The sequence below is a fragment of the Takifugu rubripes genome, chromosome 4 (genome assembly GCF_901000725.2).
Source record: "Takifugu rubripes chromosome 4, fTakRub1.2, whole genome shotgun sequence".
NCBI classification, from domain to species: Eukaryota; Metazoa; Chordata; class Actinopteri; order Tetraodontiformes; family Tetraodontidae; genus Takifugu; species Takifugu rubripes.
Window position 1 is genome coordinate 782,543 of NC_042288.1, and position 7,010 is coordinate 789,552.

The following is a 7,010-nucleotide window of genomic DNA, read 5'->3' on the forward strand; positions in this document are numbered from 1 at the left end:
GGACATGGAAAACCTGGAGGATCTGGAAAACATGGAGGACCTGAAACACCGAGAGGACCTGGAAAACCTGGAAAATCAGGAGGACCTGTAACACCTGGATGACCTGGAAAACCTGGAACACCTAGCAAACCGGGAGGACCTGGAAAACTTGAAGGACCTGGAAAACCTGGGGGACCTGGGGGATCGTCTCCACGTCTACGCATGCATGCGAGATGTGTTGGCTCAGAGGCCGGAACTCAGGTGTATCAGCACACACACACACACACACACACACACACACACACACACACACACACACACACACACACACACACACACAGCCCAGGAAGACTGCCAGATAATGGGAGAGATTCATCACCTTTAAAAAGACGTCCAGAACCCCCCAAAAGCCTGGAAGGAGATCTGCTCGGTCTGTAACCTGTGGGACTTTTCTGAGGAGTCCTAAATGTCCTGAATGGCTGTGAGGAGCGTTACGTCAGCAGCCGAGGAGGCTCCGTGCTGCCCCTGATAATGGTCGTCCTGTTTGTGTGTACGTGCAGGTTGCCAGACTCCCTTTGTTACCATGACGAGCAGCGTTAGACACAGCTCTGCTTCTCTATAGCTCCTACGCCCCCCCCAGCTTGGATAAAATCTCACATGTACGCTCAATAGAAGCAGCTCCACTGACTAAAGAACAGCTGGGACCTACGGACCTCCGGACCTCCAGACCTCCGGACCTCCGGACCTCCGGACCTCCGGACCTACGGACCTCCGGACCTCCGGACCTCCGGACCTCCGGACCTATGGACATACGGACCAGATGTGTCGCATCTGAAGAATGTTTAGAATTTAGAGCAGCATAAATGTGTGATAACGCCTGCATCACACGCAGGCCAAAGAGAGCACAGAGCTGCATGAGAAACACACACACACACACACACACACACACACACACACACACACACACACACACTTCTGCTCCTGCAGATGGGCAGCAGCGATAAATTTCTCAGCTTTACTGGCTGAGCTGGTGCTGGTGGCCCCTCCAGTACCTGTGGGGGAGGGGCGGGGCTGCAGATGCTGATAGGGACACTGACAGACGGGAGTCTGAGGGGCCGCCCGCTCTTTTGTACCACCTGAATGGGAGGAAAGGGGCCCCCGGCCCTGCAGGGAGCCTCTGTTCACCAGTGTCCACCACAGACAACGGCAGCTCTGTACTGGGGGGACTGGTACACCTGGTCCAGTCCTGGTCCAGTCCTGGTTCTGTCCCCTGAGCTCATCTGCTGAGGTAGATGGTCATTCCTGCCAGAGCCCAGCTGCACCTGTTGCTGTGTGTGTGTGTGTGTGTGTGTGTGTATGTGTGTGTGTGTGTGTGTCTCCTCTCCTCTCCTCTCCTCTCCTCTCCTCTCCTCTCCTCTCCTCTCCTCTCCTCTCCCTCCTCTCCTCTCCTCTCCTCTCCTCTCCTCTCCTCCTCTCCCTCTCCTCCCCTCCTCTCTCCTCTCCCCTCCCCTCCCTCCTCTCCTCTCCTCTCCTCTCCTCTCCTCTCCTCTCCTCCCTCTCCCCTCCTCTCCTCTCCTCTCCTCTCCTCTCCTCTCCTCTCCTCTCCTCTCCTCCCTCTCCCCTCCTCTCCTCTCCTCTCCTCTCCTCTCCTCTCCTCTCCTCTCCTCTCCTCTCCTCTCCTCTCCTCTCCTCTCCTCTCCTCTCCTCTCCTCTCCTCTCCTCTCCTTCACAGAGATGAATGAATGACTGAATGGCACCTGCATGTTGTCCATAATGTTGTAATGAGGAAGTGAGTGAATATTAACATCAATAACAAAAACAACAACGCTATTACTAATAATCACAATAACAACAACAACACTGCTGTGATTGACAGACCAAGCTTATCTGCTCTCGTCTCGGCCGGCGACCCTGTGGAATGTGAGGCCATGATTCCCAGAGACGTTCTTCCCAGTAAACACTGGTATCTGAGCCAGTGTTTACTGGGCTCTCTTTGATATGTGAGGCTGCCTCCACACGTGCTCCCAGCTGGTCCCTCTGAGCTGTGGCTGAAACCTGGCAGTCCCCAGGAGCCCCCAGGAGCCCCCACGTATCTGATGGGCCCGACTCTAATAGCTACTTCTGAGAGATCCCTCATTAGATATTGTGCCGCGCTGCTCAAGCTCCCCTCCCTCACTCGAAGGTTTCGTGAGAAGACGCTGCGACAGAAGGCTGTGGGGCAGAGGCGCCGCACCTGATGCTTGTGAAGGTTGTGATGTCATCGACAGCTCGTCTCCCCCCCGAACACCCCCGTCTGCTCCCCCGCACTCACCCTCAGCTCACTACCTCTTTATGGCGTCATGGCATCTCACACTCTGTTAATTCATCTACATTTCACACTAATTCTTCTACTGCAGTGTGTGTGTGTGTGTGTGTGCGTGTGTGGCTGTGTGTGCGTATGGGTGTGTATGTGTGTGGGTGTGTGTGCATATGCGTGGGTGTGTGTGTGTGTGTACAAAACTGACAACCAAAACTGGATGAACAAGGTTGGCGTGCAAAGACGAACAGAAACACACACTCTCTCTCTCTCTCTCTCTCTCTCACACAGACACACACACACACAGACACACACACACACACACACACACACACACACACCATTACCTGTCTTCAAACAGGAATGTTAAGTGTCAAGAATGCCTCACACTGACAGACTTGAACTGGGACCTGATCACACAGACTTTCATGAATGGAACGAGCTTTTTCCTCCGACACATTCATAAATCCAGCTGCATGTGGACCACTACCAGCTCCGCTCTGGATCAGAGCCCGGTCCCATGGTCTGAGGTGACGTCCTGTCCCTGGTGGACGGCCACATGGCTGCAGACGCTCCTGTCGGATGCCTCTGTGTCTCCTGCACCAGAGCCAATCCAAACACAGAGAGGAAGCGTCTGTTCCTCTGGCTTCAAAGTCACGGGAATCCTGAGTGACAGGCAGGAAGCGGAGCCAGGACACCAGTCAGAGCAAAACACACGCTCCCGCACGGTCCTGGCAGCCCTCGCTGATCCCCACGTCCATCACTCGATCGGACATCTGGAATCCCCCTCTTCTGCTCACCACGATTGATTGGACAACCTAATTGTCCAGGTTTAATTGTGACCTTTGGATATTGTGATGGATGAACTAAATCAACCAAAGGGAAACCTGCTGCCATCACATGTGGGCTGCCCATTCATCCCAACAAGTGGACCAGTGCAAAGAACCAATTAGGACGAGTTAGTAGAGCATGTCCGGCTTTGTGCCAGTGACCGTTGGACCCACTGGAACAGTCTCAGGATGAACACCTACATCTGCTTGACCTCATGCTAAAACCTCGGCAACATTTGTGTTTCCTGGTGCCAGAAAAATGGTCGCCGTGATGTCCTGACATTGTTGTGGCAACACGGTCGGATCGTCGTGCTTGAGAGACCCGGCTCCTCTGGGTCACTGTCGGTTTCCTCTCACCAAAACAGGTCATGGCTTCTGAACCCCAGCCCGTGTCCCATATTCACACATGGAGCCTTCCGGAGCCCACGGAGGGGAATTGGGAGTCACTCTCCAGTTCTTTAGGGTTTAACGTGACTCCACCACTGAAATGTGTCATCCGATCATTTCCATGTTTTCCTTAATTCAACCACAATCTAAAAATAGCAAGAAGAGCCGACTAGGTTCTATTTTAATGCGACCATGTTCAGCCAGTTTGAGATCCAGAGTAAACATGCACGTCACAACTGTCTCTTTCCTGGAGTTGAAAAAAATCCAATCAATTGCTGTTTTGTTCGACCGGTGACGTCAATCAGAGCAAGACCGATACTGCAGATGCTAACGAGAGATGGGAGCAACCAAAGCAACCGACACTCTCACGTGGGAACATTCCTGTTGCTAATTATAGGACTTTGAGGAAGATAGTGGGGTCACATGTGTGAATATTGGAGCCAGCTCCCAGCTCTCTTCCTGGTTTAAGGATTTTTTTTAAATCAGGAGCTCAGTAAAAGCACTTTTATAGCAGAGCTCTGAACTTCTCTCAAGTCAGATTCCCCCATTAGCGTCTTCCCACGAAGACGGTGAGAACCTTCTTGTGCACATTGATGAGCGCATTATTCAGCCAACAGGAACGTTCCCTGCTGCTTTACTGGGTGAGCTAATGTGCCCCCATATGATGCTATCTGACGTCTGTGTTGTTGGTGGGGGAAAAGCAGCCCCCATGTGAGACAATGTCCTGAGGACACAGTGCAGAGCCTGAATGGACTCTTATACGGGACCGCGAGGGAAGCTCTCATTAACTTCCTCCTGGAGATTAAGTCTGACTGTGTCACTAAAGTGAATCAGAGGGAAAATCTGAGCCTTAAACAATCAGCAGTTTTTATCACCTGAGGGTTTGAGACCTTTGGAGGGGATTCTGGTTGGGTTCTGAAGCCCACACAGCCCTGATGCTTCCTGGAGAGTAGAAGCTTGGTTAAAAAAGTCAAAGGTTAGATATGAATAGTTTATAGTTCGACAAAATTCCTGTTTAGATGAGCTGCAAAGATGGAAAATTAGCCCCCAGAACCAGAACCAGAGAGGAGCCTTATGCTTCAAATCCCTCATTAATAAGAATTTAAATGTCAGAAATGACCTGTTGTGTCTCTTACTTCTGGCAGACCTGTCCAGAATTTTCCCATCCTTGATGCGAGAGTCGGACCGTTGGGTCCGTCCACAGTCACAGATCAGCTGATGTTGAGGAGAGACGCCTTAAAACACCACAACCAGCCCTTTTCTGTTCTTATCCAGTGTGAACAGCTCAGTAGGCCCAGAACAGCTGAGAAGAACGCAGAAGAACCAGCCGTCAGACCTCTGCTTCCTCCCTCTGTGTTGATATTCCTCACGTTCGAATCCCTGACAGAATAAAACCCAAAGCCTGAAAGAATATTCCACCTTCTGTGTGTCTCAAACAGGCGTCCATGACTGAAACCCTCACTTTCTTGGGCCGGGCATTTTATACGCCTTCGTTTTCACATGACTGGCAAAATAAGTCACAGTTTAATGCTTCAGAGGGTGGCTGTTAGGTCTGTTTGGGCCTTTCCAGCCATGAAGACACAAACATAAGACAACAATGTAATGTGATACAAAGAGACAGAGCTGCTGTGTGACTGGACGGGCCGAAACGTCCCGTGAGCGTCCAATTACTGCAGACCGAGGACTAATGATCAACAGCAGTAGAAGAAGGACTCACAACACACACACACACACACACACACACACACACACACACACAGAGCGTGTCACTAACACAGTGGCTTTCACATGGTTTTGACATCAAGTGCTGATCACTGGGCTGTTGCTGACAAATGGCTCTTCTCCAGGTGATTACACACACACACACACACACACACACACACACACACACACACACACACACACACTGACAGCGTGTCACTGAGAGTCCTCATTTTGTGTCAACTCTAATCGGCATGAAGGAGGACGTCATGAACGTGTGCGTCCACCTGGACATGGATGTCCACGCTTAGCTGGAACATCTCAGGCACATTTATCAACTTCTCCAGGTCCCGGTGTGACTGGATCAAAGCTCTCATTTTGTCCACTTCTGGTAGGGGATCACTGTGTGTCCAGCAGTCCAACAGACATTAATGGACGTCTCCTGACTGGACGCATCATTCCGAATGCTGCTGCTTTGCTTTATTTGATAAATCCGGAACAGCTCGCGTGACTTCCCCCCCTGCAGGCCGAGGCCCATCGTCCACAACTGTCCGGCACCATTACCTTCTGGCAAAAACACCAGCGACAGGCATGAGGAGGGGGTCGCCGAGCGTTAGGGGGGCCTCCCTTTGAGCGTTTCCTCACCTCTGACCTCTCACAGGGGGGAGAGATAAACACAAGAGGGAAGACGACTAAGCTTCAGCGACTTTTAATGACAGACTTGGTTGGGTTAGAATAGCAACACCGAGGTCACGCAGAGCCCAGATCGGCCCGTGGATCCTCGCGTAAGATGCTTTCCCGCGTATTTGAGCTGAGGATTCCGAATCGTTGAGTAAAAACACGCTTAGTTTTCTCCCCACCTTCAGTTCATTGATTTAACACAACAGTCTGCGGACAGAAAAAGCTTCAACTTGTTAAAACAGCTCTGACACTTTAAATCTTTTGTTCCTGCCTCTGATCGGCAGAGCCGACTCCTCGGTGGTTACGGCACGTCTCTCCCGGCTTGGCGTGGATGTGAGAAGCGCAGTCATGCGGCGGAACAGGAAACAGGCCTCTCATTGAACCGACAGTCCGACCCGATGCCACAAAACCCCCTCAAAAGGTTTTTTTTTTTTCGCCAGTAAGACAAAAACGTCCAACAATGGCCGCTGATTCAGAATTCAGGGAAAATGCCCTTTTAGTGTGAGAATGGAGGGGAGACACCTTCACGGGCTGCTGACTACGCTTCGGCGAGGGCCTCCTTGACAAAAAGCGAGCGTGGAGTCCTGGATCGGGGGATCGAGGTACCTCAGGCCATTAGGATATGCGAACCCTCATTAGCATCGTTCTAAGACGAGGGGGCTTTTTCAGAGTCTGAAAAGGAGGAAAAACACAGGATTTGTGGACTTCTGGGAAGTATTGGTTTAGGAGCCGGTGTGTGTGTGTGTTGGGGGGGGGGGGCGTCGCCGTGGGACGTTTTGACATTTGGAGGTCATTCAGTCGTAATGAGGCATTTGCGGCCCGACTGAAATGAAAGAGTTTGCCCCGGCGCTCAACTCTTCCTGATTCAAGGCCAAAGCCTGATGACAGTTTGGTTTGGTGGGAGTCAGAGTGATCACACAGCGGCAGGTCGATTCATCTCTAATGGAAAGTAATTAACAAGAAAAGGCGCCCAGTTCTGGTGTGTGCGTGCGTGCATGCGTGCGTGTGTGTGTGTGTGTCCTTGTATTTGTGTACACACACCTCTATACATGCTACTGTCAGCAGCAGAACAATGTGTCCTGACATGATGTTGGGAGGTTTAGAGACGTTTCTTTCAAGAGTCGACACGCTGAGAG